Genomic DNA, 13,627 nt, shown 5'->3' on the forward strand with positions numbered 1-13,627 from the left:
TGTCCCTATAGCCCTACCAATCTCTCCCTACCTGCCCCTACCTGTCCCTCACTGACCCTCACTACCAACCTAATACTAACTACCTGTCCCTAAAGACTGTCCCTATCTGTCCCTCCCTGTCCCTACACATCTATCTGACCCTACAAAATAAAGATAAAAAGATAAAAAAGACTAACTCAACCCTATCACAGGCACACAGAACCTAACTCTCCCTAGGGCACATTAAAGGAGAAACCCCTCCAAAGAAGAGAGGCCCTCCCTGCACCCAGCCTCTCAAACTCCAGCAAGCGCACTTTTGCCAGGTCACCCAGGATGTTCCTAATCACCTCTTCCCTGGGGAGGACTTTCCGCTGAGTAGACACTAGACACCGTGCATTCCACGTGTGGAACCTATTTACTAAACTAACTAAGAAAACAGTGCCCCGATCTCGGCCACCAAGGGACCTGAATGCCCCATAGGCCCACTCCGCATAGGAAAGGCCTGCCAGCCTAGGCCAGCCAATGGAAGCACCCACCCTGCTGTAGACCTCTGTATTAAAGGGACACCGAAGCAGGAAATGCTCCATGCTTTCAAGCATACCGCCACACTCTTCGCGGGGACAATCCCGGTCATCAGAGCATCTGCACTTCAGGTTGTCCCTCACATACAGCTTCCCATGGAAGCAGCGCCAAGCCAAGTCCCAAAACTTCAAGGGGATCCGCTTAGAGTTCAATAACCCGAGCCCCACCTCCAGATCCCAGCTTGGGCAATCCCTGAGCGCCAGGGGCTTCTGAAAGTGGGTCAACAGGACCCTATTGTCAAGTAACCTTCTCGACATGGTCCTGATCTCCCACACTCCCAGACCCCACCTTCAGAACCGGGGTAGCATAAGCCGGAAGATGCCCATAAGGTGTTCGAAGGTCCTTTACCTGCCCTCCTGTCTCCCATTCCTGGAAGAAAGGCCGAAACCACCCCCTACAGGAGAATACCCACAGAGGAGCCCTCTCTGACCAGAGGTTGGCGATGTTTGCCTTAAGAAAGGTGTTTACTAGAAACACCACTGGGTTGACCATACCCAACCCTCCTAGTCTCCTCGTGCGGTACGTGACCTCCCTCTTGATTAGGTTCAGCCTATTTCCCCATAACAATTGGAAAAACAGGCTGTAGACCCGTGTCCAAAGAGGCTCTGGCAAGATGCAGACGCTGCCCAAATATATTAGCAAAGGAAGCAAATAGCCCTTGGCAAGACTAACCCTTTCCCTTAGGGTCAAAGACCAACCCTTCCACTGATCCACCTTCTGGGTGGCAATCTTAAGTCTGCCCTCCCAGTTTTGCTGGGGATAGTCCCCCGGGCCGAAACTGATGCCTAATATTTTTGCTGTGGCCTGAGGCCCTGGAAGGGTGTCCGGGAGATCAAAACTTGGATCTCCCCCTCCCAGCCAGAGACTCTCACACTTGTCCCGGTTGATCATGGAACCGGATGCCACCGAGTAGCGTTCAACCTCAGACATCACCCAATCTGCCTCCTCTCTCGAGGATACAAAAAGGGAAACATCATCAGCGTACGCCACTACCCTCAAGGCGGCCTCTGGCTCCGCCTGGTCCATCCTCACTCCCACCAACGGTCCACGCTCCACCCTCCTTAAAAGGGGGTCGATCGCAAACACGTATAACAGCGGGCTCAGAGGACAGCCCTGGCGGACACCAGACCTCACCTCAAAAGGGTGTCCGACCCAACCGTTCACGAGCGGAAAAGTCTCTGCCCCATTGTATAAAACTCTCAACCAATCAACAAACCTCCCAGGCAGACCATACCTCAGAAGGACGGACCAGAGGTACTCATGGTTAACCTGGTCAAAGGCCTTCGCCTGGTCTAAGGACAGCAAGTACCCCTTCCAGTGACCTGCCCTGCCCTGCTCCACTGCCTCCCGGACACCGAGCACAGCACTAAATGTACTGCGGCCTGGAACAGAGCAGTGCTGGGCCCCCGAAAGGAGCCGGGGCGCAAACTGCACCAACCGATTAAAAAGCACCTTTGCCAGAACCTTTCGGTCCGTATTGAGAAGCGCTATGGGACGCCAATTCTCAATACGGGACGAGTCTTTACCCTTTGACAGGATAATCAGGGCTGACTTCCTCATTGAACTGGGTAGAATGTCCGAGGAGAGGCACTAATTAAAAACCTCAGTCAAGAGGGGGACCAAAGAGTCCCTAAAAGTCTTGTAGAACTTGGATGTTAAGACATCTGGACCGGGCGATTTTTTGGGCCGGAGCCCATCAATCGCCCATCTCACTTCCTCTTCCCTGATTGCTTCTACCAAAACATGAAGAGAGGGGTCATCCCCTGGCTCAGGGATGGTTTCAGTCAGGAAAGCCGACATCTCATCCCGATCAGGATCCCTCCTCCCCAAGAGGTGCAAGTAGAAGGATCTGACCACCTCCAGGATCCCTGATTTGGATCTGTTCAGGGACCCCGTACTGTCAATCAGTCCTCTCACCATCTTACAATTCACTGACAACCTGCAGTTTCTGTAAGGGTCGGGCGAGCGGTACCTCCCGAAATCCCTCTCAAAAACCAAGGATGTGTGCCTATCATACTGGCACCCCTTGAGCAAGGTCTTCACCCTGGAGATTTCCTCTCGGTCCCCTCCAGTCGAGACGAGCTGCTCGAGTTTCCTCCCCAGCTCCCGATACAGGCGGTACCTGTTCAGGCCTCTGAGGCTCGAGAGCTGACGGAAGAACCCTGCGACCCTTCTTTTGAAGATCTCCCACCACTCAGACTTACTGCTACAAAGACCCAAGAGAGGTACCTGGCTCTGAAGAAATTCCTCAAAGGACTGTCTTACTTCCGCCTCTTCCAGAAGGGACGAATTCAGCTTCCATAGGCCTCTCCCCATCCGGGGGGTCTCTGTAACATTCAAAGTAAAGAAAATGAAACAGTGATCGGAGAACTCCACCTCAACAGCGGACACTGCAGAAGAGACGGCTTCCTCCTTTAAAAAAAAACTATCTATCCTAGACCTACTGCTTCCCCTAAAAAAGGTGAAACCCCTGTGACCTGGGGTGTGCCGGATGTGGACATCCACCAGGCGAGCTTCGCTTACTATGCTATTCAAGGCTACGCTATCATAAGCCAGCCGGTCTCCGGGGCCTCCCCTATCACGGAGTCTGATTACAGTATTAAAATCCCCACCGAAGACCACCTGCCGGCTCGTAAAAAGATAGGGCTTGATCCTCAGGAAGAGACATTTACGGTCCCACTTGGATTGTGGGCCATAGATATTGATGAGCCGAAGCTCCTGTCCCCTCATGAAGATGTCAAGGACCAAACATCTCCCCATTTCTACCTCGATCACCCGTCTGCATTCCACCTCCACAGTCTTAAAAAGGACCGCTACCCCGCTATACGGCTCGGCCGCAAGAGACCAGTATGAGGGCCCACTCCTCCATTCCCTCTTTGCTTTGTAGATGGACCCCAGGTCCGTTAGTCTGGTCTCCTGCAAAAATAAAATATCAGCCTCAACCCGGGTGAAAAAATCAAAGGCCGTAAATCTAGCCGTATCTGACTTTATGCTGGCGACATTAATCGACGCCAGAGTCAACGGGGTAGGTTCCGCCATCATGGGTGATTGAGTTAGATGGCCTGTTTTTTAACCGTACCCCCTGATTTCCTCTCCCCTTCTGAGGAGGAGCCCGACTCACCCCTCCTCTTTAAAGATACCGAGGTGTCCATATCCTCCTTTATAGCACTGGATTTCCCAGAAATAGATTCCTTTCCCCTGGACCCCGAGGTGGTCCCCCCTCCAGAGGAGTGTGAATCCCCCGGAGGACAGACCTCACCACTCCCCGAAGGCACCTCAGATGTTGCGACCGGCCCCTCACCCCCGACCTCCGACACAGCAGAGTCATCGAGGGCTTGGAACCGATTGGAGAGGGGGATCAGAGGGGAGTCAGCGAGCCCTTCCGTAGGCACCCCAGTGGCCAGGGGGGGGGCTTAGATTTTTTAGCCTTGTTCTTCCTCTTCTTCCGACTCTTACCGGTACGATTGTCACCCGTTTTTTTAGGCTGCTCCACCACCTCTTCATCCAGACTTTCATACTGGGAAGAGTTATCAGAAGCAGCCAACTCCTCCCTCTCCATCCTCCGGATCTCCTCGCTCACCGCCTTCTCCCCCAGGGCCTCAGAGGCTTCGGCTGCCGTCTCCAGGGTGGGGGCAGTCATCACCCCAGTTGCCTGAGGCTTATCCTGCCCCCTGCCCTTACGGCTCCTCACCTGTTGCCACTGGTGGGCAGATGTACCAGCCTCGCCTTTCCTCACCGACCCCTCAGCTCCCCTCAGCAGAAGTTGCACCACCGGGGACCCCCCCTTGGCTCCCCCCTGCCGGGCCAGAGATGGTGCTGGAAAAGGAACGGGGGCAGCGGCTATACGGGTGACCTAGGTCACCACACAGGTGACACCTAATGTCACCACAGGCCGCGGCAAGATGGCCTATCCCGCCACACAAGGCACATTTCTGTACCTTGCAGCCTGCGCTGAAGTGGCGGGGATCACCGCACCTGTGGCAGACCTTCGGTTGCCCCTGGTAGAAGATCTGGATTCTGTCCCTCCCCAGAAATGCTGAGGAAGGGATGTGGGTGACCGTACCTCCTGAAACCTTCAACTTTACCATGAAGGTCCAGCCCCCTGACCAAATGCCAAACTCGTCCCTATTTTTTTTAGGGACCTCGGTGACTTCCCCATAATGGGAAAGCCACGTCATTATGTCGACCCCAGAGAGTGACTCGTTACTTGTCAGAACGGTCACCCTCTTTACACTATTTTGGCGAGACACCGCCTGCACGGCAAAGTCTCGCCAGCCAGGCTCCCCCTTTGCCAGTTCGAAATTCGACCAGAAAAGCTCCAAGCCCTCTGGCCGAACAAAACTGACATCGAAGAAGGAGGTGCCAAACGGATGAATCAGGGCAAAGATGTCCGTCGCCCTGAAGTCCATCTTCAGAAGGAGCTCCACAACCCTCGCCCTTGGCGGGCACGCTTCACTGCCCCTCCACCGAAGACGGACCACATTCCGCCTGGCCACCCCCTGCCCGGCTGTCGGGAGGGACCAAACCGTTTCCCCTTCCCTTTTATCTTGGAAGGCAGCCTGGCCGTGTCTATCCAGCCAAAAGGCCAAGTCCACCACTCTTCCCTCTACTTCGATCGTCCGTTCTCCCTTTTTGAGGGCCTCCAGGAAGCGGCGCCGCAAAACGCTATCCCTTAGGTCCAGAGGCGAGGAAACCCCCTGACTAGACCCCGGGGCTCCAGCCACCACCCCCGAATAACTCCGAGAACCTGTGGCTGGGGGGGCAGATGGACCGGCCCCCTCCCCCCTTCTCCCACTACCATCAGACACCGTACTCACACTTGCCACCTTAGACGCACTGCCACTCGCATCCTCAACCATGGACACTTCCATACCCGCACCCTCCTCATCCACTCCATCAGTCACCCCACTCTCACTCACATGCACACTGGGGTCAGATTTATTTTGCCTCACCTTTTGGGTATTTCCAGGTTCACGGCTACCGCCACCTACTGGTGGCATCCTCCCTGCTGGGGGGTTTGGCACACACAGCGCTGCTGTCCCTTTAAGAGTCCTGCTGCCATGGGACTTAAGCAGCACAGCCTGACTTTCCACCATAGCAGGCACAGAGTCTCCTCCCTCACTGGCAGGTAGGAAGCCAGGTGCAGACCCGCCTCCAGCTCCATCCTGCCTTGTCACCGGAGCCCCCACCGCAGGTAAGCCCCCAGACTCAGGGGACCCCGCCAGGCAGGCGCCCTTGCTGCTATCTGCTGCAGTCCCTGCTCCATTGCTGGCTAAGTCCATTTTTTTTTCCTTTCTTTGGGAAGCCACGCCCCCAGCCTTCAGCCGCACAGCAGAGCTATCCAAAGCTGCACCTGCATGGGCAGCGGGTGCCGAGGAGGCCACGCCCCCTGAGACTGGCCGCAGCGGGACCCCCAGAGCCGACCCAGAGCTGGATCCACCCCCCGGAATCCCCCCCAGCGGTACCAGTCCCCTGAGGCACAGCACCCCCCACCACCACACCCTGGGCCACAAACAGCCTGGCCACAGCAACTCCAGCGGCTGGCCCCAGGCTAGGCCACTCCCCCTCAGCATCCACCAGCGGCGGTGCCCCCAATGCAGGAGGCCCCGACCTCACCGCAGACCCCGCCAGGGGAGCCCCCACCATTTTCTTTTTATGAGCCTGTAATGCCGAGGCCGCAGGCCCCGCCCCCTTTACTTTACTAGGTGCCTGGGTCCCCAGAAGCGATCCAGATTTAGCGGATCCGTAAGTGGGGGACCGGACACCCCAGCGCTCACCGCCGGAGATGCGGTCCCGGCTGCCACTCTCTTGCCCACCGCTGGGCCACCTTCCACATCATGCTCCATATCAGACACATCACTACCCCCTCCGTTACCACAAACAGAGGCAGCGCCCTGCGTGTCATGGCCTGTATTCTCCCCGCTCCCTCGCTGCGGACCCACAACAGAGCCCGAGCCGGGGTGGGTAGCGGGTGCCGCACAGCGGGATCGGGGGGCCCCAGAGAGGGGGACATACACATATTTCTCCACAGTAGATGTTTTCTTGTTATTCCTTTTCTTAACCTTCCTCTTCATCCCCCTCCTGGTTGCCTCGTCCTCACAGATCTCATCCCCGAACCTCAGCTGGTTAAAACGGACCGGGGACTCGATCTGCCGGATCTGCTGCATGACGAGGCAGCCCCCCTCGCTGCTACTACCACCATCCTCATCCTCCCCCTCGCTCCCGCTGTCCCCTGAAGGGCCAGAATCTGACGGGAGAGCCACCTGCTCGGGGGCTATCCCGCTATGCGACGCCTGGAGATCTCTTACCAGGCCACCAGGCGGTGGGTAGGGCGCGACCTCCTCCTCGCATTCCTCATCATCCTCCTCCACCACCTGGCCGGAGCTCCGTGACCCCTCCGGAGCCCCACCGGTCATGGCTCTGAACCGGTCGTCGTTCTCCAGCTTTTCACGGAAGGGCCCGCTGCCATCCAGGATCTCACACTTCCGGCTTTCCAGGTCTTGTATGGATTGTTTTATCTTCTTGACCGCGGCGGATAGCTCGGCCTTCTTATTGCCGGAGGCCCTGTCAGACCTGTCCTTAGCTACCCTCAACTCCCCCCAGAGGGATTTTAGCTTCCTTGAGGCGTCCTCATACTCGCAGAGGTGCGCATGGATGCGTGAACCATAGCCCACGGCGGATTCTCTAGCCGCCTTAGTACCCCAACCAAGGGGCACTGCTGCAGCACCCCTGCTCGTACTCGGCCTACCTCCGGGGGAAGGAGCCGCCGCAGCCTCAGGGGTCCTACGGGTCTTCATACTGGATCCCTTGCCTGATCCTTGGCCAGATCTTGTGGCCCTAGCCGGAGTTGGAGTCCTCCCACCCCCCGCCGGCTTGGACCGGGAGGCGGGAGCCGGGGGCCCAGCCCCGGAGGCCAGTCCCAAAATGAGCCTTCTTTCCTGGGAAGGGGGCAGACAAAAAGTCCTGGATGAAAAACTTTACCTCCCTTCCCAGGAGCTCTCCCTAGGCAGCACACAGAGCACACGGCATGCAGGCTCCACCTCTTCCTGCTGTGCAGTCACTGTGTACATACATTACTGATCCTGAGTTACATCCTGTATTATACTCCAGAGCTGCACTCACTATTCTGCTGGTGCAGACACTGTGTACATACATTACATTACTGATCCTGAGCTACATCCTGTATTATACCCCAGAGCTGCACTCACTATTCGGCTGGTATATTCACTGTGTACATACATTACATTACTGATCCTGAGTTACATCCTTTATTATACCCCAGAGCTGCACTCTCTATTCTGCTGGTATATTCACTGTGTACATACATTACATTACTGGTCCTGAGTTGCATCCTTTATTTTGCCCCAGAGCTGCACTCACTATTCTGCTAGTGCAGTCACTGTGTACATACATTACATTACTGATTCTGTACTGATCCTGAGTTACATCCTGTATTATACCCCAGAGCTGCACTCACTATTCTGCTGGTGTATTCACTGTGTACATACAGTACATTACATTACTAAGCCCCTGCACACAATTACATTGTGGACATACAGTAAATACTCTGTGCTGCTGTGAACGTTTTAGATAAGCTGTAGGTCAGGTCACTTGTATGGCAGGTCAGACGATTTTGCATCCGTTTTTGGACAATCTGATGTATAAACAATTATCAAGCGCAGTGAGATATTTTAATAAATGTGTCACACAGGAAGTTATGGAGGTCTCTTCGGTTTTGTATGGCAAGAAAAATATATACAAAAATTAGTACAAAATTGATATTTTGTAAAACAGGAAAAATATAGGCTAATCCCAGTACAGATAATATTGGCCGGAAGAACGAGAGCTTTACGAAGACGTTTAAAGGCTTGTCCTTACCGGTTATTATCACTCACTGTGGTTGCCATGGTGACTGGCCCGTGAATCCATGTTACGCTAACAAACTGATGATTTTGCCCGCTACTCTCCCCTCCCCTCTGCAAGATTTAGTTTTCTCCTGACGAGAGGAAAAAGACTCTGGAAAATTAATATTGTGACAGTGACGGAGATGGAAAATGCTTTGGATGGTGGGAGGGAATCAGCAGAGGCCCGAGATCGTGAAGGATTTGGATTCAGCATCATGGTTTGTGCAGCATAGTGAGTGTAATATGATATTACCAATGGAATGGCATCAATTTATCATACGTGCCGCCATTATGCCAAGGCGACATTCACTGTCCAATGGGCATTGTAAGGGTGTACTAGAAAAAAGGACAGACCTATGTGCTAACATTCATAGCAATGGGGCAGTAGTTAGCGTGTGCGACCACCTGTCCTATATATAGAGCTGGAGAGGAAAAAACCATACACCTAGAGCAAGGATGACAGTCCCAGAAAAGGAAAACAGAGCAGAGTATATGTATTAATATAAATTTTTATTAGTGGTAATGATACATACGATTAAAAAAGTGCACTTGTTGGATAATAAATTAAAACAAGATTGCCAGACAAATATATATAAGCCACATAAGCCTACGGTGTGCCAAAAGGATATAGATAGTAAAATAATTAAATATGTCTCCCCAATAGTATAAAAACGTGAGGTAATAACGTTAAGAAGAGGTAACCCTAAATAGGGTTAAAAGGTGCCAAAGTGTGAAAAAAGTGCCATGTGCAATGTAAAACTAAGTATAAATCACTCAAAAAAGTATATGGTGCTTTACACACAAAGGAGAAAATATATAAAAGGAGACATATACCTTATAGGCCTCACCGTATCCAACAAAACGCACCCCTATGAGTTGAATCTATGCCACGAAGAATTGAGGCAGTTCTGAAGGCAAAAGGGGGTCCAACCCGTTACTAGCATGGTGTACCTAATAAAGTGGCCGGTGAGTGTATATATATATATATATATATATATATATATATATATATATATACACAGTATATATGTGTATATACAGTATATACACTCACCGGCCACTTTATTAGGTACACCATGCTAGTAACGGGTTGGACCCCCTTTTGCCTTCAGAACTGCCTCAATTCTTCGTGGCATAGATTCAACAAGGTGCTGGAAGCATTCCTCAGAGATTTTGGTCCATATTGACATGATGGCATCACACAGTTGCCGCAGATTTGTCGGCTGCACATCCCAAAGATGCTCCATACAAGGCAGGATGAATCCATGCTTTCATGTTGTTTACGCCAAATTCTGACCCTACCATCCGAATGTCGCAGCAGAAATCGAGACTCATCAGACCAAGCAACGTTTTTCCAATCTTCTACTGTCCAATTTCGATGAGCTTGTACAAATTGTAGCCTCAGTTTCCTGTTCTTAGCTGAAAGGAGTGGTACCCGGTGTGGTCTTCTGCTGCTGTAGCCCATCTGTCTCAAAGTTCGACGCACTGTGCGTTCAGAGATGCTCTTAGGCCTACCTTGGTTGTAACGGGTGGCGATTTGAGTCACTGTTGCCTTTCTATCAGCTCGAACCAGTCTGCCCATTCTCCTCTGACCTCTGGCATCAACAAGGCATTTCCGCCCACAGAACTGCCGCTCACTGGATTTTTTTTCTTTTTCGGACCATTCTCTGTAAACCCTAGAGATGGTTGTGCGTGAAAATCCCAGTAGATCAGCAGTTTCTGAAATACTCAGACCAGCCCTTCCGGCACCAACAACCATGCCACGTTCAAAGGCACTCAAATCACCTTTCTTCCCCATACTAATGCTCGGTTTGAACTGCAGGAGATTGTCTTGACCATGTCTACATGCCTAAATGCACTGAGTTGCCGCCATGTGATTGGCTGATTAGAAATTAAGTGTTAACAAGAAGTTGGACAGGTGTACCTAATAAAGTGGCCGGTGAGTGTATATATGCATCCTTTATATACTACAGCAGTTATGGAGGGGAGCCAGTAGATAGTGGTGTTGTCTGAGTGCATGCAGAGTTTGCAGAGCTGGGCTACATTGCAATGTGCAGGATCTGTGAGGCAGCAGTGTGGACAGCGACAGGTGGGGAAATCTTTGCCTGTATTGTAAGGAGAGCTGCTGGGACACATCTACAGCCCTGACTGTACACTGGCATCGTCATGTGGGGCCATTATACTGTACGCAGCATCTTGTGGGGCCATTATACAGTATGGAGCATTATGAGGGGCCATTATACAGTATGGAGCATCGTGCGTGGCCATTATACAGTATGGAGCACTGTGTGGCCATTATACAGTATAGAGCATCATGTGTGGCCATTATACTGTATTGACATCATATGTGGCCATTATACAGTATGGAGCATCTTGTGTGGCCATTATACAGTATGGAGCACTGTGTGGTCATTATACAGTATTGAGCATCATGTGGGGCCATTATACAGTATGGAGCACTGTGTGTCCATTATACAGTAAGCAGCATCATGTTTGGCAATTATACAGTATGAAGCACTGTGTGGCCATTATACAGTATGGAGCACTGTGTGGCCATTATACAGTATGGAGCACTGTGTGGCCATTATACAGTATTGAGCATCATGTGGGGCCATTATACAGTATGGAACATCATGTGTGGCCATTATACAGTATCGAGCATCATGTGGGGCCATTATACAGTATGGAGCACTATCTGGCCATTATACAGTATGGAGCATCATGTGTGGCAATTATACAGTATGGAGCACTGTGTGGCCATCAGAGGCGTAGCTAGGGTTTTGGTTCAGGGGGGGCGAAGCTTCTGAGTGGGCCCCTAACCAGGTAACCTTCTTTACAATTCGGAGACGCGCCCTAATAGTGGAGGAGAACCTCAGCAGATGACCGCGCTATTACTGAAGATAATCTCTATATAACGACCAACATGGATATTACCGCCATATGGTCAGTGGTAGATACCAGTCCTACAGAACATATAAGAGATCACAGCACAGTTACAGATAATGACTTAGGCTACGTTCACATTTGCGGTCAGCGCCGCAGCGTCGGGCGCCGCAGCGGCGCCGCATGCGTCATGCGCCCCTATATTTAACATGGGGGCGCATGGACATGCGTTGTGCTGCGTTTTGCGCCGCATGGCCGCAAGCGTTGGACGCAAGAAACGCATCAAGTTGCATTTTTTTTGCGTCCAACTTTCGGCCAAAAACGACGCATGCGGCGCAAAACGCAGCGTTTTAGCGTGCGTTTTGCCGCGTTTTTGTTTGCGTTGTGCGCTGCGGCGCCGACGCTGCGGCGCACAACGCAAATGTGAACGTAGCCTTACCGCTGATGTTCTCTGATGGAATCGTTCACTTTTCCCGTCTTTTCCATCTGGCACAGACCGACATGACAACTTCTTCCAGCCAGGACTCGTCTGCAGAGAATACAACAAAGACACATTTCACTTCTCATATTCCCACCCCATCACCATCTATTCCCAACCTGCACAAACTCCTCATCCTGCTGATACCCCAATACTGAGCCGCTGCTGCCGTATGTGTCCCTATTACTGCACCTGCTGTGCAGTTCTCTGTGCCTTCTAAATTCTAAAACACCCCTCTATAATATAGTAATGCCGGGTGCAAGTGCCCTAGAAAACAGTGCCCACATTTTGCTCCCTAGAAAGTAATATTGCCATGTGTGCCCCTTTGATAGTCACAGTAACCTGAGATCCCCTATAACAAGAAGTTCCCACTTTACATTTAATAATGTCCTGAGTCTGCCCCCCTTTACAGCTCCCCTATACAGTATAATGCCCCCTCACTGTATAGTACCATCCACACAATATACTGACCCCTTAGTAGCCCCCAAACTGTTTGATGGCTCCAACACTATATGATGGCCCCTTCACTGTAATCTCCACACTGTATGATGGCCCACTAGATGGCCCCCTTATAATATAATGCACAAGATCATCCTAAATAAAGTATAATGCGCTCCCCATAGGTCTCCATATAGTATAATGCACTCCCCATAAGCCTCCATATAGTATAATGCACTCCCCATAGGACTCCATATAGTATAATGCACTCCCCATAGGACTCCATATAGTATAATGCACTCCCCATAGGCGTACTCTATAGCACAAGACAGCACCCCCATAGGCAGACCTTGTAGTATAAGACAGCACCCCATAGGTAGACCCTTTAGTATAAGACAGCACCCCATAGGCAGTTCCTGAAGTATAAGGCAGCACCCCATAGGCAGTTCCTGAAGTATAAGGCAGCACCCCATATGCAGATCCTGAAGTATAAGGCAGTACCCCTATAGGCAAATCCTGAAGTATAAGGCAGCCCCCCTATAGGCAGATCCTGAAGCATAAGGCAGCCCCCTATAGGCAAATCCTGAAGTATAAGGCAGCCTGCCTGTAGGCAAATCCTGAAGAATAAGGCAGCACCCCTATAGGCAGATCCTGAAGTATAAGGCAGCACCCCATAGGCAGTTCCTGAAGTATAAGGCAGCCCCCCATAGGCAGATCCTGAAGTATAAGGCAGCCCCCCTATAGGCAGATCCTGAAGTATAAGGCAGCCCCCTATAGGCAGATCCTGAAGTTTAAGGCAGCCCCCCTATAGGCAGATCCTGAAGTTTAAGGCAGCCCCCCTATAGGCAGATGCTGAAGTATAAGGCAGCTCCCCTATAGGCAGATCCTGAAGTATAAGGCAACTCCGCTATAGGCAGATCCTGAAGTGTAAGGCAGCCCCCCTATAGGCAGATCCTGAAGTTTAAGGAAGCACTCATAAAAAAAAAACACTCACATCTCTTCCTCCTTGTTCCAGTGGTGCTCCGACCTCCCGCTCATCTTCTGACAGCGGGCACCAGGTGGTGACGTTATCGCGTCCACTGTCAGTCCACTGACTTTCCTATAGACGGTGACTGGAGCGGTAGTGAGTGTGTGTGTGACCACCTCTCCTATAGACGGTGACTGGGGCAGTAGGGAGTGTGTATGACCACCTCTCCTATAGACAGTGACTGGTGCAGTAGTGAGTGTGTGTGACCACCTCTCCTATAGACGGTGACTGGAGCAGTAGTGAGTGTGTGACTACCTCTCCTATAGACGGTGACTGGGGCGTTAGTGAGTGTGTGTGACCACATCTCTTATAGACAGTGACTGGAGCAGTAGTGAG

The 13,627-nt window shown here is 51.8% G+C and overlaps 1 protein-coding gene across 1 annotated transcript in view; it reads left to right on the forward strand.

The window, feature by feature from the left end:
* The window catches only part of SV2A (synaptic vesicle glycoprotein 2A), a 187,088-nt gene that overhangs the window by 84,626 nt on the left and 88,835 nt on the right, over positions 1-13,627 (forward strand). The gene's annotated exons all lie outside the window — the stretch shown is intronic.

This window comes from Ranitomeya variabilis, chromosome 1 (assembly GCF_051348905.1).
Source record: "Ranitomeya variabilis isolate aRanVar5 chromosome 1, aRanVar5.hap1, whole genome shotgun sequence".
Classification (NCBI taxonomy): domain Eukaryota; kingdom Metazoa; phylum Chordata; class Amphibia; order Anura; family Dendrobatidae; genus Ranitomeya; species Ranitomeya variabilis.